This window comes from Elephas maximus, chromosome 4 (assembly GCF_024166365.1).
Source record: "Elephas maximus indicus isolate mEleMax1 chromosome 4, mEleMax1 primary haplotype, whole genome shotgun sequence".
Taxonomy (NCBI): Eukaryota; Metazoa; Chordata; class Mammalia; order Proboscidea; family Elephantidae; genus Elephas; species Elephas maximus.
Window position 1 is genome coordinate 171,715,615 of NC_064822.1, and position 26,769 is coordinate 171,742,383.

The window sequence follows — 26,769 nt, forward strand, 5'->3', positions numbered from 1 at the left end:
GGAAGTCCATGTGTTGCCTTTTCAGTAAAAAAAACAGGAAGTGTTGTTACCTAATAGCTGGGGTCACAGAAGCGTTCAGAGGTATTTTTTCTTCAATACAAACTCTAAAACTATAGCTGTATTCTATAAAGGGGACAAACATGGTGATGTCATTCTAGTTTTGTTAATTGAGACACTGGTGACAAAAATTACTTTAACACTGCTATCACCCTCTTACCTTTCCTTTGCACTTTCAAAACCCTGGCATTTTATCCACAAAACTTCAAAGCATCCTTTTCCTCTCTGATCTACTTTCCACATCCGAAGAGTAACCCGAAAAAACCAAACCCATTGCTGTTGAGTCAATCCTGAACTGCCCCATAGGGTTTCCAAGGCTGTAATCTTTATGGAAGCAGACTGCCACATTTTTCTACTCCTTTTGGTTAGCGGCAGAGTGCTTAATCACGGCAGCACCCTCTCAAAATTCCAGGATTAGAAATATAACTCAGGAATATTGCATCATTCAATCTGAATTCTGAAACACACACATGCTGCAGCAGCAGTAGAGTAATAAAACAAGGAAAATGTGAGAGCTAGAATATGGTTTATTTCAAAGCATTACTTTTCAGCATTACAACAAGACTCTTCACAGAATACAACAGAATCTCAAGGCTCTGTAGACACTGACTTTTAAAAGTACCCTAATGATTCGCATAAATTTCCCAAGGAATTATTGGATGTTCCGAAGGTATTAATTCAGCTAATCTACTATTTACTTGAGGTTGATGGGGGGCTACCACGGGCCTTATTTTATAGAATCCCAGCGTTAAGTCTATGGACAACCCAAGACACGCATACGGCATGTTATACAAAAGACAGGATCTATTCACAAGAGAGGGCTCTCGGCACTTACCGGGTGTATATTCTTGGGCAAATCATTTAAAAATCTATTTTCAGTTAGGGAAGAAAAGACAAAGGGCTCGGACTAGGTGATTTCTAAGGATCTTTCCAATTCTGACATTTTATGATCTAAAACTGAAAATTTGGTTTATCAAAATTCAGGAATCCTTTTAACAGAGACGTATTTGATTTATTCATTCAACAAAAAGTTATTAAATGTCTGCCCTGTGTAAGACATTAGGCAGAGTGCTAAAGGGCTTTAAAAAAAAAAAGATCAGTGGTTCCCAAACTTTAGCCTGCATCAGAATCACCTGGAAGGCTGGTAAAAACAGATTAATGGGCCCCAGTCCTACCTCAGGGTTTCTAATTCAGTAGGTCTAGAATGGGGCCTGAAAATTTGTGTTTTTATCTAACAAATTACCAAATGATGCTCACGCTGCTGGTCCAGGGAGCACACATTGAGAAGCACTGGTTTAGATAACCCGTAAGACCACAGAAGGGCCATGTCCTAGGCTGGAGGAATAAAGGCTCTAGAGATGTTGTTCTTGTCTCTCGTGCACACTTTCCATTTCCTTTCCTTTAACGATACCCACCCCACTCCTCTGAAAAGAAGTTCAACTCCCATTCTATGAGGTTTTGGTAAGACTATCAATCTTAGTGTCCACCAGCCCCCAGAGGTACAAACATAACCCAAACTGAGTTAATCACAGGACCATATACCCATAGTCACACCAACTGGTCCATGTGATCAAAAAACTAGCCAACTAAAGAGTTCTTCCCTAGAATCTTTCGAATTGAAGGCAGCTTGTAAAACAAGCTAAAAGGATATGACCCCACAGCTGTCAGCAGCTATAAGCAGTAGGAAAGAATGAGACCAAGAGACAAAATTGAAGTTGAAATGAAAGAAAATGAGAGAAGGTAAGGATAAAATTAAGTTTCTGATCTAGTCGCATCTAAGATAGGCTGTACCACTGTTCTTTCCAGTTACATGAAACAATGCATTTTCTTTTGTTGCTTGAACTAACTGGAATTAGGTTTCAATTTCTTACAACAAAAGAGTTTTGACTGGGTTTAATTCAGCCACTTACCAGCTGTGCAACCTTAGGCAAATCATTTAATCTTTAAACTTCATGTGTAAAATGAAAATAGAATCACTGTTATGGGTTGAACTGTGTCCTCCAAAAAGATAGGTTTCAGACCTAACCTGTGAAGGTGATCTTATTTGAACATAGGGTCTTTTCAGATATAATCAAGTAACAGGAGGTGTCTTGGTCATCTAGTGCTGCTATAACAGAAATACCAAAAGTGGATGGTTTTAATAAAGAGAAGTTTATTCCTCACAGTAAAGTAGGCTAAAAGTCCAAATTCAGGGCGTCAGCTCCAGGGGAAGGCTTGCTCTGTGTCGGCCTCCTCATCGCTCTTCCCCTGGACTAGGAGCTTCTCTGCACAGGAACCCTGGGTCCAAAGGACATGCTCTGCTCCCAGTGCATCTTTCTTGGTGGTATGAGGTCCCCAACTCTCTGCTTGATTCCCTTGCTTTTTATGTCTTGTAAGATGAAAAGTGGTGTAGGCCATACCCTAGGGAAACTCCCTTTACGCTGCATGAGGGCTGTGACCTTAGTAAGGGTGTTACAATCCCACCCAAATCCTTTTTAACGACAGAGATTATGACTTATACCACACAGGAAAATCACAAAATGGAGGACAACCACACATGGCCTAACCAAGCTGACAAATATTTTGGGGGGACACAGTGCAATCCATTACAGGAGGTTATTAGGATGGACCCTAATATGACTGGTATCCTTCTGAAAAGAGATACAGACACACAGGGAGAAAGGCAGGTGAAGATGGGGGCAGAGACTAAACTAATTCATCTACAAGCCAAGGAATGCCAAGAATTGCTGGCCCTCACTGAAAAGCTGGAGAAAGGCATGGGACAGATTCACCCTCAGAAGGAATCAACACTTCTGACACCCTGATTTCAGACTTCTTGCCTCCAGAATGGTGAGGGAATACATTTTACTTTTAGCCACTCAATTTGTGGTACTTTTTACAGCAGCCCTAGGAAACTAATAAAATCACCTAACTCAGAAGTTCATCGTAAGTATCAAATAATTTATGTAATGCCTTGACACAGAACATTCAATGAATGACACTTGTTAACATTTAATGAACATTTCTCTCCCAGATTCTGTAACAGTTGCTTTACACGCTCTTTTACAAACTTCTTTAACCTGGGGTGCAAAAATGAATAAAGGGGTATTGTAAGGCACAAGGACACGAAAGCAGGTGTATGAGTCAGGATCAACCACAGAACAGAACCAATAGGAGATATATGGATACAGACATAGGCACAGACACAGAGATTGATTTAGACTGAGATTGATTTTAAGGAATTGACTCAGAGGATTTTGAGGGGTGTCAAGTCTGAAATCTGTAGGGCAGGCCAGGCGGCATGAAATCAGGCAGCATTCTGTGTTAGAGTCTTGAGAATTTCTTCTTCTTTGGGAAACCTAAGTTTTATCTCAAATTGCTCCTTTCATTGATTAGATGAGGTCCACCCGCTTTACTGAGATGATACAATCAGTGTCCTTAAAGTCGGCTGACTTTAGATGTTAACCACATCTATAAAATATCTTCACAGCTACATCTGGATTAGTGCTTGATTAAGTAACTGGGGACCTATGTGCCTAACCAAGTTGACGAGACTGTATCAAGATACGTTAGATTGGGACAAGAGCTCGCTCCTTTGGAATAAGCTCAAATATGTAAAAGCAGTCATTCTATATCCTCATAGGTCTTTTTGGTACCTCTGTAGAATTCCTACAGCACTTGCTTTTTACCTCTTAAGGTACTTCAAGTATGCAGTCATACACTATAGTTATAATCCATACATTTGTATTTCCTACTACTAAAGAATTTCTTTATATTGAGGTGTAATCCATACTGAACGATGTAGTCTTTGATCTTCATCAGTAAGTGCTTTAAGTCCTCTCGCTTTCAGCAAGAAAGGTTGTATCATCTGCATGTCCCAGTATGTTAATGAGTCTCCTTCCAATCCTGATGTCTCATTCTTCTTCATATAGTCCAACTTCTCTGATTATTTGCAGCTTCTCAGATTATTGCTCAGCACACAGACTGAATAGGTATGGTCAAAGGATACAACCCTGATGCACATCTTCCTGAGTTTAAACCACACAGTATCCCCTTGTTCTGTTCAAACCACTGACTCTTAAATCTATGTACAGGTCCTCGTGAGCACAATTAAGTAAGTGTTCTGGAATTTCCATCTTCACATGAGGATGGCACAGGACCGGGCAGTGTTTTGTTCTGTTGTACGTAGGGTCGTTATGAGTTGGAATCGATTTGATGGCACCTAATAACAACAATAACTACTACTGAAAAGGCACAGATATTGGGTTAGAATTTTTGGCTTTGAATCCTCAAGCTGCATTTACTAGCTGAATGTACTCCCTGACGCTCAATTTTCTCATTTGTAAGGTAAAGGTAATATCTATAAAACTTGGTCTTTGAATTATACCTCCAACTCAAAACAAGTGATCTTGGCAATTTTTCACAGTAAACATTAATTGATGATGCAAGCTGACTGATAATTCAAAAAGAAAAATAGAAAACAGGGAGGACTACAGATCTTACACACAACAGGAACGAGATGGAGTATTAAACAGAAGGGAGATAGTGGCCAAGTAGTCTGCCTTAATCTGCCATCTGTCAAAATATTAGAATATTACTTTAAGACAGTAACGGCCATTTAACTGTGAGAAAATAAATTTCTCTGTTAAAGTCATCCACTTGTGGTATTTCTGTTATAGCAGCAATAGATAGCTAAGACAGAAGAAATATACAGTCACTGCACCACAAAGAACTGGTTGACATTCATCCATTTCAGGAGGTAGCATATGATCAAGAACCAATGATAATGAAGGAAGAAGTACAAGCTGTAAAAAGGCACTGGTGAAAAACAAGGCTCTAGGAATTGATGGAATACCAACTGAGATGTTTCCACAAACGGATGCAACACTGGAAGCGCTCACTCATCTATGCCAAGAAATTTGGAAGACAGCTAACTGACAGGAAAAGATCCATATCTGTGCCCATTTCAAAGAAAGGTAATTTAACAGAATGCAGAAATTATCGAACAATACCATTAATATCACACACAAGTAAAATTTTGCTAAAGATCATTTGAAAACAGTTGCAGCAGTACATGGACAGGGAACTGCCAGAAATTGAAGCTGGATTCAGAAGGGGATGGGGAACGAGGGATATCACTGCCAATGTCAGATGGATCTTGGCTGAAAGCAGAGAATGTTTACCCGTATTGTATTGACTATGCAAAGGCATTCAACTGTGTGGATCATAACAAAATATGGATAACACTGAAAATAACAGGAATTCCAGGACACTTAATCATGCTCATGCAGAACCTGTATACAGGTCAAGAGACAGTAATTTGAACAGAACAAGGGGATAGCGTGTAGTTTAAAATCAGGAAATTTTCTATGTGTCAGGGTTGTATCCTTTCACCATACTTATTCAGCCTGTATGCTGAGCAAATAATTTGAGAAGCTGGACTATAGGAAGAAGGACATGGCATCAGAGTTGGTGGAAAAATCACTAATAACCTGCAATATGCAGGTGACACAATGTTGCTTGCTGAAAGTGAAGAAGACTTGAACCACTGATGAAGATCAAAGACTACACCCTTCAGTGTAGATTACACCTCAACATAAAGAAAACAAAAATCCTCACAAGTGGACCAATAGGCAACGCCATGATAAACAGAGAAAAGACTGATGTTGTCAAGGATTTCCCTTTTCTTAGAACCATAATCAATACCCCTGGAAGCAGCAGTCAAGAAATGCAATGATGCACTGCATTGGTCAAATCTGCTATAAAGGACCCCAAAAGTGCTCCTTGGATGCAAGGATGGTGAGACTTTGTCTCATGTACCTTGGGCATATTATCAGGAAGGACCAGCCCCTGGAGAACAACATGCTTGGTAAGGTAGAGGGTCGGCAAAAAAAAAAGGAAGATGCTGGACAAGACGGGTTGACACAGTGGTTGCAACAATGGCCTCACACAGCAATGACTGTGAGGATGGCCAGGACAGTGCTTCGTTCTGCTGTTCATAGGGTCGCTATGAGTGGAAACTGACTCAGCGACACCTAACAACAACAACAACAAAGTATAAGAAGCAGAGATGTCACTTTGAGGACTAAGGTGCACCTGACTCTAGCCATGATATTTTCAATCACCTCATATGCATGCAAAAGGTGGACAATGAATAGGGAAGACCAAAGAATTACGGTGCTGACAAAGAATACTGAATACACCACCGGCTGCCAGAATCACAAACAAATCCGTCTTGGAAGAAGTACAGCCAGAATGCTCCTTAGAAGCGAGAACGGTGAGACTTTGTCTCACACACTTTGGACATGTTATCAGGTAGGACTGGCCCCTGGAGAAGGACATCATGCTTGGTAGAGGGTCAGCAAAAAAGAAGAAGACCCTCAACGAGATGGACTGACACAGTAGCTGCACAATGGGCTGGATGTTGCAGGACAAGGCAGTGTTTCATTCTGTTGTGCATGGGATCACTCTAAGTCAAAATCAACTCAACAGCACCTAACAGCAATAACAACAATCCTGAATTTGATGATCTAGCTGAGGTGGCACATGCAGAGACAAACTTAAAATTTTTTAATTGTTGGAGGCAGAGCCAAGATGGCAGAATAGACAGATGCTTCTGGTGAGCCCTCTTTACAACAAAGACCTGAAAAACAAGTGAAACGAGTATATTTGTGACAAACTAGGAGCCCTGAGCATCAAATGCAAGCTTAGAAAACAAACAGAGGGGCAGGGGGAGGAAGAGACGGTTCAGAAGCAGAGAGGAGTTACTGGACCTGAATCGCAGGGAGCTCTCAGCACCACTCCCAGAGCCGCGGAGGTGGCAGGCTGGTACTAGTGTTCGACCGCAGTTTCCTTAGGGAGAAGCAGCCAGCCACACAGCCTACTCACACCTCCGGAACCCAAGAAGAATGGCACTCTCAGTGAAAGCTAAGTACTTCGTATATTTTACCGTGCATCCCCCACCCCGAAACCGGCTTCAGCAGATGAATTCCCTGGGCCTGAGACACGCCCTGTTGAGCACCTAGAGCCATCCTCCCAGCCTTGGCGAAGGAAAAAATTTGCATTTGGGGGAAAAGATAATTTGCCATATCCACTAACCGGGGAGCTCAGGACAGAAGTGGCTCCTGTCCAGGCATTAACAGTCTGTGGACTTTGAGCAACTGTCCCCTCTGCATGTACCTGTGTGGGCCTATTTCAGGAGAATAGGCCCTTGTTGGCAGACTGCAACCATTTCAGTTGTGTGGTAGAGAGGTGAGTGTTTGATATTTGACATTGCTTTGCCTATTAAACAGGGTCCTCACCTACCCACATCAGGGGCCTAAGGACTGGTAACTCTACTCAGGTCTCCCAGCCACCCGCGACAGGGGTCCAAGGATAACTGGACCTCCCAGTCCTTACAACCAAAAACACTGGGTGCCCACAGTCCATCTGCAGAACCCACCCACCTGCACACTCTAGGGAACAGGGACACACTACCCTCACAGACCCTTGGGGGTCAGTTCTCAACCCCCTGCCTTGTTCAGAGAGTGACCCCCTGCTGCAACCAGATACCGGTACCTACACCAATCAACCCTGCCCCTCTAAGACTGTAGGACAGAGCATGTAACACACACTTGATGATCAGCTACTTGGACACCTGAGCTGAATTCATACAAGAAAAGTGAATAGACTCCTAGACTAATATACCTGATAACGGCTCTGGGGACAGGACATCAGAGCTCCAAAGGTGAAAATAATCAAGATAGCTCACTCAAGCAACCCATTTGGGCATATCTAAACAAAACAAAGCAAGAAGCTATGACACAATAAGCAAACATAAACTGATACAATAACTTATAGATGGCTCGGAGGCAACAGTCAATACCAAGTCACATAAAGAACCAGACCATGATCACCACAACAAGCTCTCAAAACAAAGAATCCAGGGATCTTCTAGATGAAACTGCATTCCTGGAATTACCAGAGGCAGAATACAAAATTTTAATATACAGAACCCTCCAAGACATCCGGAAAGAAATAAGGCAATATGTGGAGCAAGTCAAGGAACACACAGATAAAGCAACTGAAGAAATTAGAAAGATTATTCAGGAACATAATGAAAAATTTAATAAGCTGGAAAAATCCACAGGCAGACAGCAATCAGAAATTCAGAAGATTAACAATAAAATTACAGAAATAGTCAACTCAACAGAAAGTCAGAAAACAGAATGGCGCAAACAGAAGCCAGAATTTCTGAACTTGAAGATAAATCACTTGGCACTAATATATTTGAAGAGAAATCAGATAAAAGAATTTAAAAAATGAAGAAACTTTAAGAATCATGTGGGACTCTATCAAGAGAAATAACCTATGAGTAATTGGAGTACCAGAACAGGGAGGGATAACAGAAAATACACAGAGAATTGTTGAAGATCTATTGGCAGAAAACTTCCCTGATATCGTGAAAGATGAGAAGATATCTATCCAAGACGCTCATCGAACTCCACATAAAGTAAATGTTAAAAGAAAGTCACCAAGACATATTATAATCAAACTTGCCAAAACCAAAGATAAAGACAGAATTTTAAGAGCAGCTAGGGATAAACAAAAAGCCACCTACAAAAGGGAGCCAGTAAGAATAAGCTTGGACTACTCGGCAGAAACCACGCAGGTGAGAAGATAATGGGATGACTTATTTAAAAAATTGAAGGAAAAAAATTGCCAACCAAGAATCATATATCCATCAAAACTGTCTCTTAAATATGAAGGTGAAAATAGGACATTTCCAGGTAAACAGAAGTTTAGGGAATTCGTAAAAACCAAACCAAAACTACAAGAAATACTAAAGGGAGTTCTCTGGTTAGAAAATAAAAAATATTAGGTATCAACCCAAGACTAGAACACTGGGCAGAGCAATCAGAAGTCAACGCAGACAGGGAAAAAAAAAAAAAGTAAAAACAGGGTAACAGCAATGTTATTATACAAAAGAAGACAACATTAAAACAATAAAGAGGGACTAAGAAATGTAATCATAGATCTTCCATATGCAGAGGAAGATACGGCAATACAAAGAAATAAAAGTTAGGTTTAAATTTAGAAAAATACGAGTAAACTACAAGGTAACCACAAAGGAGACAAACTATCCTACTCATCAAAATAATATACAAGAAAAAAATAGTGACTCAGCAGAAACAAAATCAACAACAATGAATACGAGGAAAGCACAATATATAAAGATAACCTACTCAGCACATAAAATTAAGTCGGAAAAAGAACCTGTCGACAATGCAAAAAAAGACATCAAAATGATAGCACTAAATTCATATCTATCCATAAATTACACTGAATGTAAATGAACTAAATGCACCAATAAAGAGAGTGTGGAAGAATGGATTAAAAAACACAATCCGTCTATATGCTGCCTACAGGAGACACACCTTAGACTTAGAGACACAAACAAACTAAAGCTTAAAGGATAGAAAAAAACGTTATCAAGCAAAAAACAGTCAAAAAGAGCAGGAGTGGCAATATTAATTTCTGACAAAATAGACTTTAAAGTTAAATCCATCAGAAAGGATAAGGAAAGACACTATACAATGACGAAAGGGACAATATACCAAGAAGATATAACCATATTAAATATTTATGCACCCAATGACAAGGCTGCAAGATACATAAAATAAATTCTATCAGCTTTGAAAAGCGAGACAGACAGCTCCACAATTATAGTAGGAGACTTCAACAAACCACTTTTGGTGAAGGACAGGACATCCAGAAAGGAGCTCAACAAAGACATGGAAGATCTAAATGCCACAATCAATCAACGTGACCTACAGACATATACAGAACACTCCACTCAACACCAACCAAGTATACTTTCTTTTCTAGTACACATGGAACATTCTCTAGAATAGACCACATTTTGGGTCATAAAGCAAGCCTTAGCAGAATCTGAAACATTCCAATATTACAAAGCATCTTTTCTGACCATGAGCCCATAAAAGTGGAAAACAGTAACAGAAAAAGCAGGTAAAGAAATCAAACACCTGGAAACTGAACAATACCGTGCTCAAAAAGATTGGATTATAGAAGACATTAAGGATGGAATAAAGAAATTCAGAGAATCCAATGAGAATGAAAACACTTCCTATCAGAACCTTTGGGACATAGCAAAAGCAGTGCTCAGAGGCCAATTTGTATCAATAAACGCACACATCCAAAAAGAAGGGCCAAAATCAAAGAATTATTCTTACAACTTGAACAAATAGAAAGAGAGCAACAAAATAAACCCTCAGGCACCAGAAGAAAACAAATAATAAAAATTAGAGCAGAACTAAAGGAAATAGAAAACAGAAAAACAAATGAAAGAATAGACAAGACCAAAAGCTGGGTGTTTGAAAAAAATCAACAAAATTGATACACCATTGGCCTAACTGACAAAGAAAAACAGGAGAGGAAGCAAATAACCTGAATAAGAAATGAGATGGGTGATATTACAACAGACTCAACTGAAAAGAATCATATCCAATTACTATGAAAAACTGTACTCTAACAAATTTGAAAACCTAGAAGAAATGGATGATTTCCTAGAAACTCACTACCTACCTAAACTAACACAAACAGAGGTAGAACAACTAAATAGATCCATAACAAAATAGACTGAAAAGGTAATCAAAAAACTCCCAACAAGAAAAAGCCCTGGCCCAGACTGCTTCACTGCAGAGTTCTACCAAACTTTCAGAGAAGAGTTAACACCACTGCTACTAAAGGTATTTCAGAGCATAGAAAAGGACGGAATACTCCCAAATTCATTCTATGAAGCCAGCATATCACTGATACCAAACCCAGGTAAAGACACCACTAAAAAAGAAAATTACAGACGTATATCCCTCATGAACTTAGATGCAACAATCCTCAATAAAATTCTACCCAATAGAATTCAACAACATGTCAAAAAAATAATTCACCATGACCAAGTGGGATTCATACCAGGTATGCAGGGATGTTTCAAATTTAGAAAAACAATTAATATAAAACATCACCTAAACAAAAGACAAGAACCACATGATTTTATCAACTGATGCAGAAAAGGCATTTGACAAAGTTCAACACCCATTCATGATAAAAACTCTCAGCGAAGTAAGAATAGAAGGAAAATTCCTCAACATAATAAAGGGCATTTATACAAAGCCAACAGCCAACATCACCCTAAATGGAGAGAGCCTGAAGGCATTCCCACTGAGATCGGGAACAAGACAAGGATGCCCTTTATGATCACTCTTATTCAACATTGTGCTGGAGGTCTTAGCCAGAGCAATTAGGCTAGATAAAGAAATAAAGGGCATCCAGATTGACAAGGAAGAAGTAAAAGTATCTCTATTTGCAGATGACATGATCTTATACACAGAAAACCCTAAGGAATCCTCAAAAAAACTACTGAAACTAATAGTTTAGCACAGTATCAGGATATAAGTATACAAAAATCAGTTGGATTCCTGTATACCAAGAAAAAGAAGATCGAGGAGGAAATCACCGAATCAATGCCATTTACAGTAGCCCCCAAGAAGATAAAATACTTAAGAATAAATCTCACCAGAGATGTAAAAGACTTATACAAAGAAAACTACAATACACTTCTGCAAGGAACCAAAAGAAACTTACATAAGTGGAAGAACATACCTTGCTCATGGATGGGAAGGCTTAACACTATAAAAATGTCTCTTCTACCAAAAGCGATCTATACATTTAAAGCAATTCCGATCCAAATCCCAATGACATTCTTTAATGAGACAGAGAAACAAATCACCAACTTCACATGGAAAGGAAAGAGGCCCCGGATAAATAAGGCATTACCAAAAAAAGAAGAACAAAGTGGGAGGCCTTACTTTACCTGATTTTAGAACCTATTATACCGCCACAGTAGTCAAAACAGCCTGGTGCTGGTACAACAACAGATACATAGACCAATGGAACAGAATTGAGAATCCAGACATAAACCCATCCACATATGAACAGTTAATATTTGACAAAGGCCCCAAAACAGTTAAATGGGGAAAAGACAGTCTTTTTAACAAATGCTGCTGGCATAACTGGATATCCATTTGCAAAACAATGAAACAAGACCCATATCTCACTCCATGCACAAAAACGAGCTCAAAATGGATCAAAGACCTAAATATAAAATCTAAAACGATAAAGATCGTGGAAGAAAAAATAGGGACAACGTTAGGAGCCCTAATACATGGCATAAACAGTATACAAAACATTATTAAGAAATGCAGAAGAAAAACTAGATAACTGGGAGCTCCTAAAAATCAAACATCTGACCTCATCCAAAGACTTCACCGAAGGAATAAAAAGACTACCTACAGGCTGAGAAAAAGTTTTTAGCTATGACATTTCCAATCAGCGCCTGATCTCTAAAATCTACATGATACTCCAAAAACTCAACTACAAAAAGACAAATAACTCAATTAAAAAAATGGGCAAAAGATATGAACAGACACTTCACTAAAGAAGACATTCAGGTAGCTAACGGATATATGCGGAAATGCTCACGATCATTAGCCATTACAGAAATGCAGATCAAAACTACAATGAGATTTTATCTCACTCCAAGAAGGCTGGCATTAATCAAAAAAACAAAATAATAAATGTTGGAGAGGCTGTGCAGAGACTGGAACATTCATACACTGCTGGTGGGAATGTCAAATGGTACAACCACTTTGGAAATCAATTTGGCGCTTCCTTAAAAAGCTAGAGATAGAACTACCATATGATCCAGCAATCCCACTCCTTGGAATATATCCTACAGAAATAAAAGCCTTTACAAGAACAGATATATGCACACCCATGTTCATTGCAGCACTCTTTACAATAGCAAAAAGATGGAAGCAACCAAGGTGCCCATCAAGGGATGAATGGATAAATAAATTATGGTATATTCACACAGTGGAATACTACGCATCGATAAAGAACAGTGAGGAATCTGTGAAACATTTCATAACATGGAGGAACCTGGAAGGCATTATGCTGAGTGAAATTAGTCAGTTGCAAAAGGACAAATATTGTATAAGGCCACTATTTTAAGAACTTGAGAAATAGTTTAAACTGAGAAGAAAATATTCTTTTGTGGTTATGAGGGGTAGGGAGGGAAGATGGGAGAGGGGTATTCACTAATTAGATAGTAGATAAGAACTACTTTAGGTGATGGGAAAGGCAACACACAATACAGGGGAGGGCAGCACAACTGGACTAAACCAAAAGCAAAGAAGTTTCCTGAATAAACTGAATGCTTCGAAGGCCAGTGTAGCAGGGACAGGGGTTTGGGGACCATGGTTTCGGGGGATATCTAAGTCAAATGGCATAATAAAATCTATTAGAAAGCATTCTGCACCCCACTTTGGAAAGCAGCGTTTGCGGTCTTAAGCACTGGCAAGTGGTCATCTGAGATGCATCAATTGTTCTCAACCCACCTGGATCAAAGGAGAATGAGGAACACCAAGGACACAAGGTAATTACAAGCCCAAGAGACAGAAAGGGACACATGAACCAGAGACTACATCAGCCTGAGGCCAGGAGAACTAGTTGGTGCCCGGCTACAGCCGATGACTGCCCTGAAGGGGAGCACAACAGAGAACCCCTGAGGGAGCAGGAGAGCCGTGGGATGCAGACTCCAAATTCTCATAAAAAGACCAGACTTAATGGTCTGACTGAGATTAGACGGACCCCAGTGGTCATGGCCCCCAGACCTTCTGTTGCCCCAGCACAGGAACCATGCCCGAAGCCAACTCTTCAGCCAGGGACTGGACTGGACAATGGGATGGAGAGGGATGCTGGTGAGGAGTGAGCTTCTTGGGTCAGGTGGACACTTGAGACTATGTTGGCATCTCCTGCCTGGAGGGGAGATGAGAGGGTAGAGGGCGTTAGAAGCTGGCAAAATGGACATGAAAAGAGAGACTGGAGGGAGACAGCAGGCTGTCTCATTTGGGGGAGAGGAATTGGGAGTATGTAGCAAGGCGTATATAAGTTTTTGTGTGAGAGACTGACTTGATTTGTAAACTTTCACTTAAAGCACAACAAAAATTATTAAAAAACAGCCTGGTACTGATATATAATAGGCACAAAGACCACTGGAACACAATTGAGAGTCAAGAAATATACCCATACATCTATGGTCAACTGATTTTTGACAAGGCTGATAATTCCATTAGATGAAGAAATAAGAGTCTCTTCAATAAATGGTGCTGGGAAAAGTGGATTTCCACATGCAGAAAAATGAAACAGGGTTCATGCCTCACACCATACACAGAAACAAATTTAAAATGGATGAAGGACCTAGCAATGCAAATGAAAACCATAAAGTTCTTAGAAGAAAAATCAGGAGCAATCCTGTCAGGTGTAGCTTTTAACAATGATATTATCTAATACACTAAAAAACTAAAAAAACTAGCAAAAGCAAAAACAGCAAAAGACAAAATAAATAAATGGGACCTCATAAAAGTTAAAAAAACTTTTGTTCATCAAAAGACTTCACCAAAAGTGAAAAGACAAGCTACTGACTGGGAGGATATCTTCAGAGACCATATATCTGACAAGAATGTAATAACCAAAATATATAAGCAACATCGACAGCTTAACAACAAAAAGACAAATGACTCAATCATAAAATGGGCAAAGGACTTAACAGGCATTTCACCAAAGAGAACATTCAAATGGCCACCAAACATAGGAAAAGGTACTCAGTGTCATTAACCATCAGAGATGCAAATCAAAACCACAATGGTTACCAGGAGCAGGGGAGAGGGGTGAAATGGGGGTTAACAGTGATGGAAATACAGCATTGATTAAGGGTAGGGTTACATACCTGATTATTGTAATTGCTGTCAATAAATCGTACACCTGTAAAAAGCTGATGTGGCAAAAGTTGTATGATAGATATAACAACAACAAAAAAAAGAGTAGTTGCTCAGGCTGCTTATGTACAACCAAGAACCGTATGGATTTGGTTCCTTGGTTTGGAGGCTTAGGGCCATTGATTCATGGTACATCCCAGTTAACTGGCCTAATAACAGGTTTAGTGCTTCTGTTCTACCTCCTAGTTCCTTGTGTAATGCCTGGGATCTTAAAAGCCTACAAGCAGCCAATCCAAGGCAGGACAATTGGTCTCTATTTGCCTGCAGCAACAGAGGAAGGGGAGTAAGGAATGGGAGGAGGATATGAAATGTACGACTAAATTGCCTCCATGAACAACTGCCTCCTTTGCCATGAGACCAGGAAGAACTGGATGGCACATGACTACCATTACTGAACATTTTGATCAAAGATTCTATAGAATGGGCCCCGGACACCCTACTAACTCAGAAATGAGGCTACTCCCGAAGTCCACCTTTTAGCCAAACATTAGACAGGACTATAAAGCACACAACAACACAGGTGAGGAACGTTCTTCTTAGTTTAGTCAAGTATACGAGACCAAATGGGCATCATCTGCCCAAAAGCAAAGAAGGTAGGAAGAGACAGAAAACTAGACTAATGGATACAGGGAACCCAAGGTGACACGGGAAAGAGGGGCAGTGCTGACACACTGCAGGGATTGCAACCAAAGTCACAAAACAATTTGTGTATAAATGTTTGAATGAGAAACTAATTTGTGCATATACTTTCACTTGAAGCACAATAAAATTTTTTTTTAATTTCATGAACAACCAGTTCTCCCCAAACTGTGATTTTTAAGCAAGCAAAAATGTTAAAATATATAAAAGCTACTTAAAATTTCAGTATCTATAAAAACTGGACTTAATTCTCTGAAGCTTTGTAATAATCAGTGCCACAAGTAACAAATTCTCTATTTTTGTAATAAGTTAGCAAATATTTCTCTACTCTTCTAAATCTTATAATTGTTACAAACTATTAGCCTTATTTGAAAAAAAAAAAAAAAAAAAACCTGTTGTCATCAACTTGATTCCAACTCATATCGACCCTATAGGACAGAGAAGAACTGCCTGGTAGGGTTTCCAAGGAGCACCTGGTGGATTCAAAATGCCGACCTTTTGGTTAGCAGTCGAACTCTTAACCACTACGCCACATGTTATTCAGTCAGTCTCTAAAGGAGCTACGAATTAGGATAAAACAACTTTAGACAATCATCACATATACACAAAAGCCAGCTTAATGCTGCTTTCCTTAGGGTAGCCACTTCAGATACGGCAGGTGTGCACAGCACACAGTTCACCTCCTGAACCTAGCTAATGATGAAAAATGAGATGCCCCAGGGTCACCTTTTCTCTGTCCAGCCATTTCTCCAACGAGCTCTAATTCCTTTTAGTGGGGAACGCTAGGTGTGCTTCTTGCTACTATAGTATCATTGCTTCTAGGCCCTTTCAGTGGGCAGAGCTAGGAATTTCTTTTTTTTTAAGTATGGATTCATATTAATAGCTCCAATATAACAATTGAGGATTTTTCTGTATTTTTAAATTTGTATTTGTCTTCTCTCTTACACTGAACATTTTAGTTGCTATTATTTTATATTTATTTGTGTTATACTACAATAAATACAAAATAATTTCAAAATTAAAAAAAAAATAAAAGATTCTACAGAAAAACCCTGATCAAAAGGGCTGCAAAACAGAATTTGAAATTCTCATGGACTCCAGACTTCCTGGGGCTATGAAGATTGGATGAACCCCTGAAACCACTGCCCTGAGATAATGTTTAAGCTTTAAACCAAAAATATTCCTTGAAGTCTTCTTCGAATTAAACAGTGGTTTCGCTTAATGAGTAAAACACATCTGTCTTCAGCATTACACTCTTTTAAGAACTAAGTATATGGAATCAAATTGATAACAGCAACAGGAAAGGTTAGATAGGAACCTTAGGGGCAGTGAATTTATGTAAATGGGGAGGATCAACTCAGAAAAAGAGGGTGAGAATGGTTGCACAACTCGAAGAATGTAATCAATGTCGCTAAACAGTACCTGTATAAACTGTTGAACTGGTTTTTGTTTTTCTGTGTATATTCTAAACAACAACAAATTAATAAAATTTTTTAAGCCCAGAAAGAAAACAATAAACTCTTGAAAAGTAAAATTCAAAATACCCTATGAGCAATTCTACTCTGCACATGAGATCACCATGAATTGGAATCAACTTGATAGCAACTAACAACAGTGCAATTCCACAGCCCACACTCTTGGTCACTGAAATGTACTGTCTTCCTGACTCCCCAAATTCCACTGAAAGGGCACCGAAATTTCTGACTCTAATAATGATTTAAAACTCCAGGCTTCAGTCCTCAGAGTCTTTTCTCTTCTCCTCCTACACTCACTCCCAGGGTGACTCCATCCAGTCACACTGGCTTTACAAGCCATCTATCTACTAAGGATTCTCAAAAATGTACCCACAACTCCTGTAACTCCAGACTCAAACAGCCAGCTTAGTCACTTCTTCTTTTGTCTAATAGGAATTTCAAACTTTCAAAACCAGATTCCTGATGTCCTCTTGACACTCCCCATCTCAGTTAATTGCCTCTTCAATCTTCCAGTTGCTCAGGACAGAACCTTTGAAGTCCTTTTTTTTTTCCCTCGTACTTTAGATGAAAGTTTACAGAGCAAACTAGCTTCTCATTAAATAATTAATACACATGTTGTTTTGTGACAACTGGTTGCCAAACCCATGACAGGTCAACACTCTCCCCTTGATGACTTTGGGTTCCCCGTTACCAGCTTTCCTGTCCCCTCCTGCCTTCTCATCCTTGCCCCTGGGATGGAGTAACCATTTAGTCTTGTTTTGTTTTATGGGCCTAATCTTTAGCTGAAGGGGTGAACCTCAGGAGTGACTTCAATACTGAGCTAAAAAGGTGTCTGGGGGCCATACCCTCAGGGTTTTTCCGGCCTCTGTCAGACCAGTAAGTCTGGTCATTTTTTGTGTGTGTGAGTTAGAATTTTGTTCTACATTTTCCTCCAGCTCTGTCTGGGATCCTCTATTACGATCTCAGTCAGAGCAGTCAGTGGTGGTAGCCAGGCACCATCTGGTTGTGATGAACTCTCTTGTGGAGGCTGTGGTAGTTGTGGTCCATTAGTCCTTTGGACTAACCTTTCCCTTGTGTCTGGTTTTCTTCGTTCTCTCTTGTTCCCGATAGGGTGAGACCAGTGGAGTATCTTAATCTTAGATGGCTACTCACAAGTTTTTAAGACCCAGACGCTACTAACCAAAGTAGAGTGTAGAACCCTTTCTTTATAAACTATGTTATGCCAATTGAGCTAGACGTTCCCCAAGACCATGGTCCGCACAGCCCTCAGTCCAGTAATTTGATCCCCCAGGGATTTTGGATGTGTCTTCGTAGCTTCCATGACCTTGCCTTGTACAAGTTGCGCTGGCTTCCCCAGTATTGTGTACAGTCTTAACCTTCACCAAAGTTACCACATATCTATTGTCTATTTAGTGTTTTTGTCTCCCTACCACTCCCCTCCCTCATAACCATCAAAGATTGTTACTTTTTGTGTATAAATCTTTTCATGAGTTTTTATAGCAGTGGTCTTATACAGTATTTCTCCTTTTGTGACTGATTTATTTCACACAGTACAATGCCTTCCAGGCTCATCCTTGTCGTGAGATGTTTCATGGATACATCATTGTTGCGTAGTATTCCATTGTGCGTACGTACCATAGTTTGTTTATCCATTCACCTGGGGATGGGCACCTAGATTGTTTCCATCTTTCAGCTATCGTGAACAATGCTGACATGAACATGGGTGTGAATACGTCTATCCGTGTGACAGCTCTTATTTTTCTAGGATATATCACCAGGAATGAGATTGCTGGATCATATGGTATATATATTTCTAGCTTTTTAAGGAAGCGCCATATCATTTTCCAAAATGGTTGTACCATTTTGCATTCCCACGAGCAGTGCATAACAGTTCCAATCTCCCGCAGCCTCTTCAACATTTGTTATTTTCTGTTTTTTTTATTTGTGCCAGTAATGTCGGGGTGAGATAGTGGCTTTGAATTGCATCTTTAATGCCTAATGATTGCGACCATTTCCTCATGTGTCTGTTAGCCACTTGAATGTCTTCTTTGGTGAAGTATCTTTTCATATTCTTTGCCCATTTTTTAATTGGATTATTTGTCTTTTTGTCATAGAGGTGTTGGATTTTCCTGTATATTTAGAGATTAGACCTTTGTGAGGCTCATAATAACCAAAAAATTTTCCCAGTCTGTAGGTTCTCTTTTTACTTTTTTGGTGAAGTCTTTTGATGAGCGTAAGTGTTTAATTTTTAGAAGATCCCAGTTATCTAGCTTATGTTCTGGTGTTTGTGTATTGTTGGTTATGGTTTGTATTCTGTTAATGCCATGTATTAGGGCCTCTAGTGTTGACCCTAATTTTTCCATGATCTTTACAGTTTTTTGGTTTTATATTCAGGTCTATGATCCATTTTGACTTAGTTTTTGTGTATGGTATGAGGTATGGGTACTGTTTCATTTTTTTGCAGATGGACATTCAGTTCTGCCAGCACCATTTGTTCAAAAGACTGTTTTTTCCCACTTGATGGACTTTGGGCCCTTGTCAAAGATCCAGTGACCACAGATGGATGGATTTACATCTGGATTCTCAATTCTGTTCCACTGGTCAACGTACCTGTCATTGTACCACTACCAGGCTGTTTTGACTACCATAGCTGTATAGTAGAGGAGGGGACCTCATACCACCAGGAAAGCAGTGCTGGGATCAGAATACGTCCTTTGAACCTGAGGTTCCTGTGCTGAGATACTCCCAGACTAAGGGAAGTCTGCTGATGAGGACCTACCTCCAGAGCCAAGAGAGAGAGAAAGCCTTCCCCTGAAGCTGAGGCCCTGAATTTGGACTTGTAGCCTACTAGGCTGTGAGAGAATAAATTTCTCTTTGTTAAAGCCATCCACTTGCGATATTTCTGTTATAGCAGCACTAGATGACTAAGACAGTAGTTTCTGAGGTCCGGTAGTGTGAGTCTTCCTACTTCATTCTTCTTGTTCAATAGTGCTTTACTTACCCAGGGCCTCCTGCCTTTCCATTTAAAGTTAATGATTAGTTTTTCCATCTCTTTAAAGAATGCTGTTGGTATTTGGATCGGGATTGCATTGTATCTGTAGATTGCTTTGGGTACAACTAACATTTTCACAATGTTAAGTCTATCTATCCATGAACATGGTATGTTTTTCTACTTATGTAGGTCATTTTTGGTTTCTTGCAGTAGTGTTTTGTAGTTTTCTTTGTATAGGTCTTTTACATCCTTTGTTAGATTTATTCCTAAGTATTCTACGTTTTTAGGGGCTATTATAAATGGTATTGTTTTCCTGATTTCCTTTTTGTCATTCTCTTTATTGATGTATAAGAATCCAAATGATTTTTTATGTTTACCTTGTATTCTGCAACTCTGCTGAATCCATTAGTTCCAGCAGTTTTCTTGTGGAGTCCTGTGGGTTTTTTATGTAGGGTATCATATTATCCATGAATAGAAACAGTTTTACTTCTTCCTTTCCAATTCAGATAACCTTTTTTCTTTTTCTTGCCTTATTGCTCTAGCTAGGACTTCCAGCACACCGTTGAATAGCAGTGGTGATAAAGGGCATCCTTGTCTTATTCCTGTTCTCAAGGGGAATGTTTTCAGCCTCTCTCCATTAAGAATGATGTTTGCTGTTCGTTTTGTGTATGCTGAGGAATTTTCCTTCTATATCTATTTTATTGAGAGTGTTTATCAGGAATGGGTGTTAGACTTTGTTGAATGCCTTTTCTGCATCGAGATGATTTATTTATGTGGTGGATTATGCTGATTATTTTCTAATGTTGAACCATCCTTGCATATCTGGTATGAATCCCACTTGGTTGTGGTGTATTATTTTATTGATACGATGCTGATTCTATTGGCTAGAATTTTGTTGAAAATATTTGCAATTATATTCATGAGAGATATTGATCTGTAATTTTCTTTTTCTGTGGTGTCTTTGCCTGGTTTTGGTATCAGTGTTACGCTGGCTTCTTAGAATGAATTCAGAAGTATCCCTTCAATTTCTCTGTTCTGAAATAGTTTGAGTAATACCGGTGTAAGCTCCCCTCGCAATGTTTGGTAGAATTCTCCTGTGAAACCATCTGGGCCAGGGTTTTTGAATTGTTTTGTTTTGTTTTTTAATTACTTTTTCAATCTCTTCTCTTGTTATGGGTCTGTTCAGGTTTTTAACTTCAGTTTGTGTTAGATTGGGTAGGTAGTGTGTTTCTAGAAATTTGTCCATTTCTTCTAGGTTTTCAAATTTGTTGGAGTATAGTTTTTCATAGTACTCTGTTATGATTCTTTTTATTTCATTTAGGTCTGGTGTAATGTTCCCCATTTCATTTCTTTATTTGGGTTGTTTGTGTCCTCTGCTGTTTTTCTTTTGTCAATTTGCCCAATGGCTGGTCAGTTTTTTTGACCCTTTCGAGGAACCCACTTTTGGTTTTATTTATCCTTTCCATTGTTTTCTACTATTCCATTTATTTCTGCTCTGATTTTTATTATTTCCTTTCTTCTGGTGGCTGAGGGCTTCTTTTGCTGTTCTCTTTCTATTTGTTCAAGTTGTGTAGCTAATGTTTTGATTGTCCTTTTGCTCTCTTTTGATGTGTGCATCTATTGCTATAGATTGACCTCTGAGCATTGCCTTTGCTGTGTTCCAAAGGTTTTTGTATAATGTGTTTTCATTCTCATTTGACTCTAGGGATGTTTTTATTCCATCTCTGATTTCTTCTATTACCCAGTGGTTTTTAAGCAGGGTATTATGCAGTTTCTGTGTATTTTTTTTTTTTTTCCTTGCTCTTCCTGTTATTAATTTCTATTTTGATGGCACTGTGATCAGAGAAGATACTTTGTATTATCTCAGTATTTTGGATTTTGTTGAGGACTGCTTTGTGGCCTAAGATGTGGTCTATTCTGGAGAAGGTTCCATGTGTACTTTGCAGCTTTTGGGTGGAGTGTTCTATATATGTCTATCAGGTCAAGTTGGTTGATTGTGTCCTTTAGCTCTTCTGTATCATTGTTGAGTTTCTTTCTAGATGTTCGGCCCTTTACCAAGAGTGTGTGTTAAAGTCTCCTACTGTTATTGTGGAACTGTCAATTTCTCTTTTCAGTGCTGTTAGAGTTTGTTTTATGCATCTTGGAGTCCTGTCAATGGGTGCATACATGTTTATTATGGTTAGGTCGTCATGACAGATTGTCCCTTTAATCATTAGATAATGCCTTTGTCTTTTATGGTAGATTTTGTTTTACAGTCTATTTTATCTGAGATTAGTACTGCCACTTCTGCTCTTTTTTGGTAGCCATTTGCTTGATATATATTTTTTCCATCCTTTGATTTTTAATAAGTTTATGTCTTTGTTGCTAAGGTGTGTCTTTTGTAAACAGTATATTTACGGGTCTTGTTTTTTCATCCATTCTGTCACTCCCTGTCTCTTCATGGGTGCATTTAAACCACTTATGTTCAGTGCGATTACCTATAGGCATGAGTTTACTGCTGTTATTTTTTAGTGTTTTTTTGTGGTACCAATGTTTTCTTTGTTCCTCTTACTCTTCTGTGCTGAATTCCTTTTATTTGTGGATTTTTTTCCCATTTTTGTAGATACTGTGTTTACTGAGACTTTATGTTTTTCTTCTTTATTTCAATGAGTAGGTTTGTTAACTTTCTTTGTGGTTATCTTGAAATTTAACCCTATCTTCCTGAGTTTGAGCCACTCTTTTATTACTTGATATTGTCTTGGCTTCCTCTCCATTTGAAAGTTTTATACCTACACCATTTATTCCCTGTTTCGTTGTTCTGACGTTGTTGTCATTTACAGATTAACCTCCCTGGTTCCCTGTTTAAATCTTTTAGTTTTGTTTTATCTTTGAGAATTCATTACCTAGGTTGGTATCTAGCTGATGCAGTCTTGCATCCTAGATTGAGGCTGTTGTCTGATGTTGGTTCTCTAACAGAAGACCTCCCTTTAATAATTCTTGTAAGTTTCATTTGGTTTTTACATATTCACTTAATTTCTGTTTATCTGGAAATGTCCTAATTTTGCCATCATATTTGAGCTAGAGTTTTCCAGAATATATTACTCTTGGTTGGCAATTTTTTTCAAGGTTTTATATATGTCATCCCACTGCCTTCTTGCCTGCATGGTTTCTGTTAAGTAATGAGAGCTTAGTCTTATTGTTGCCCCCCCGTATGTGACTTTTCGTTTTTCTCACACTGCTCTCAGGATTATTTCCTAGTCTTTGGTTTTAGCAAGTGTGATTATGATATGTATTGGTGATTTTATTTTGGGGTCTATCCTATTTGGGGTTCATTGAGCTTGGATGGTCAGTTTTTCATCTTTCATGATATTTGGGGACTTTTTTGTCAGCAATTCTTCAATGATTCTCTCTGTGTTTTCCGTTTTCTCCCCTTGTTCTGGAACTCCAATCACTCCCAAATTTTTGCTTTTTATTGTATTCCACATTGTTCTCAGAGTTTCTTCATTTTTCTTCATTCTCTTCTCTTTTTCCTCAAAAAAAGTACCTGAGGATTTGTCTTCACTTTTACTGATCCTGTCTTCCATTGTTTTAAACTTGCTCCTCGAACCTTTTATGATACTGTCCATTTCTGAAATCTTGCTGTTTATCTTTTGGGTTTCTAATTGCTATGTTTGTATGATTTCTAGTTGTGTGTTTGACATTTTGTTCCTGTGTCATTTTCCTGAATTCTTGCATTGTTTTGTCTGTCTTTTACATGATTTTGTCTATTTTTTCCTTATTTTTGTCTGCTTTTTCCTTCATCTCTTAGATATTCCTGAGTTTTGAATTCCCAATCAGGTGGTTCCAGTGACTTTTCTTCTAATGGAAGGTCATCTGGTGTTTATTTTGACACCTACCGGAAGCATCCTGTCCTTTTTTTTTTCTTTCAATTTTTTGATATTTTTTGCTGTCTTCAAGACATTCAGTAATAATCTTCTTCACTTGCTGACTGCAAGTTTGTTGTTTCGTCCTGCTTTTTTGTTTTATTTGGTTATATCTGGGTAGGCCAGCTGGGCATTCTTTGTTGTTTATTGGTCTTTGGATACAATACTTCTGACCACCTTGTCAGATGGGGCCGGGACGCCGTGCAGGGCTGGGTCCGGTTGTCCTCACCTGTGCCACTCAGGGTGCGGTGCTCAACAAACAGTGCAGATAAGCAGGAGGGAAGAAGGAGGATGCGATGTGTGAAGCTAAGTGGGTGTGGGAAAGAACAGAAAGAAGAGACGCAGAGGCAAAAAAAAAAAAAAAAAAAAAGGTGCTGAGGGAGCCTGCCATTGGAGTGGTGCAGACCTGGGGAAGCCATGTGCTGCTAGCTTTCTAGCCTGGTGGTATCGCACAGCCCATCAGAAAGGGGCAGAGTTGGCATACACAGCTAGATGGGCAGGAGAAAGGAAAGGAAGGGATGAAGAGAGATAAGAAACGAGGAAAAAAAAAAAGAGGAAAGAAAAGCACACCTAGCCAGGTGGTCAGGAGAAAACAAAGGTAGAGACAAGAAGCCAAGGAAAAAAAAATTTCCCCAAGGGAGCCCAATGACGTGGTGGCATGGACCAGGGAAGTGTCTCCCCAGCCAGGTGGCACTGCACAGCCCATCTAGAAGGAGCGGAAATGGCACACAGTGCCAAGTATTCAGTAGAAAGGAAATGAAGGAAGGTAGTGTGAAACAAGAAACCGAGAAACAAAAAAGAAATGCCCCCAGGGAGCCCACCAGTGTGGCAGTGCGGACTGGGGAAGGGGCTCCCCAGTCTAGCGGCACTGCACAGCCCTTCAAGAAGGTGCAGAGATGGCACATGGCACCAGGTGTCTGGAAGAAAGGAAAGAAAGGCAGGTAGAGAGAGATAAGAAACCAAGAAAAGATGGAACAAAAAAGCCCCAAGAGAGCCCACCGACTTGGCAGCATGGACCGGGAAAGGGGCTCCCCAGCCAGGCAGCACGGCTCAGCCCATCAAGAAGCAGTGGAGATGGCACATGCTGTCAGGTGTTTGGGAGAAAGGAAAGACATGAGAGAGAGAAGAAACCAAAAGAAGCCAAAAAGCAGCAAAGGCAACAAAAAAAGTAGCACTGAAGGAGCCGGCCAGTGGGGATGGGGTGAATCCAAGCACCAAGGAACTGGCGTTTCCCCAGCCGAGGGACTGCAGCTCATCAGAAAGTGCCAGAAGCCGAGTAGGGGGAAGAAGAGTGGAGGCTGGGAAAGCATGTATCCACGGTTATCAGGTGCTCTGTCTCCTGCTCGGAGCTCCATGAAGCTGCCTTTCTGTACTCACTGTCCACCATGAGTGGCGACTGAGGGGTCCACGATGGTAAACCCATGCTGCGTTAGCTGATAGGGGACCTCTGCTTCGTAGCTCTCCTCCTCTTTTCTCTGTCAGTTTCTTATTCCACTTGGTGCTTGATTGAGTTTTTTATCCCTTCCTTTGACGTTCAGGGTTCCAGGACTGATATTTGTATCTGTCTTACTTAGTTTTTCAGGTCTTTGCTGTGCAGGTACAACTTGGTGCTTCTGTCCATAGTGCCACGTTGGCTTCATCTCCTGAAGTCATCTTTTACTTTCCTCTTTCTCTCACATACCCATATCAAAATCCTCAACAAATTCTCCTGGCTCTGCTTTCAAAGTGCATCCAGAATCTGACCACTTCTACCATCTCCACTGCTACCATCCCACTGGATTCCTGCAATGACCTTCTAATTGGTCTCTCTTCTCTCTCCATTACTAATTAATACCCTAAACAGCAATAAGAATAGTACTTTTATAAAAAAAAAAAAAAAAAATCAAACCATGCTCCTTTTCTGCCTAAAACCCACCAATGGCCTCCTATCTCAAACTAAATGCTTAAGTTCTTACAATGGCTTATAAAATTTCCACGTGTTTTATCTCTCCATCTCCATGCCCTGGGCCTTATCTCCCACCACTGTGCCCCTTGTTCAATCTGCTCCAGAAACAAATATCTTTTTGTTCCAGAAACAAATATGTTTGTAATTTGCCACCTATTTGCTACACGTGTCCTCAGATTCCTTATCAGAGGGGCTTTTCCTGATTACCCTATGCAAAAAAGCATCCATCTGCCTGTCACTGGCCATTCCTCTTGCCCTGATACATTTTTTTCTCTATAGCACTCATTTCCACCTGGCATACTATCATTAATATAAAATATTAAATTTGATTTTGAGATGAAAACTATGAATTAACAACCACAACTAATACTCCACATGATTTCAGCATTGTTCTGAAACATGGGTTTGACCTCAGAAGACAAAAAAATATGCAATGATAATATTATACTTAACTTTTAAAAAAATTTAAAGATAAAAATGTACCTAGATCCTCAGATAAATCTCAATGATAGCCAATTTACAAATATGTAAATAGGAGCAGCAGCAGCTAGGATATATTGAGCTTACCAATGACGACTTTACTGATAAAGAAAACAAAACTTGGAGATATTAAGTGAGCTGCCCAATAGTAAATAGCAAAGCAAGATTTATACCCAATCCTTCACTCTAAATCAGAAATTCTCAGTATTTAGGGTTTCATGGACAAAAGTTCAAAATAGTTTTGATGGTTCTTGATAGGAATGCTAGCTTTTGTTTTGCCAAATGACATTTTAAAAATCTACCATCTACTATCAGAGATAATGACTTCTATAAAATGAATTCAGAAATAGCTAAGTGAAATACTCTTCTCTGAATACACACATGCCCTGCTTGTAATATAACTGCT

General features: G+C 39.4%; 1 protein-coding gene across 11 annotated transcripts in view; it reads right to left on the reverse strand.

Moving 5' to 3' along the window:
- The window catches only part of SLC41A2 (solute carrier family 41 member 2), a 164,469-nt gene that overhangs the window by 109,565 nt on the left and 28,135 nt on the right, over nt 1-26,769 (reverse strand). The window lies entirely within an intron of this gene.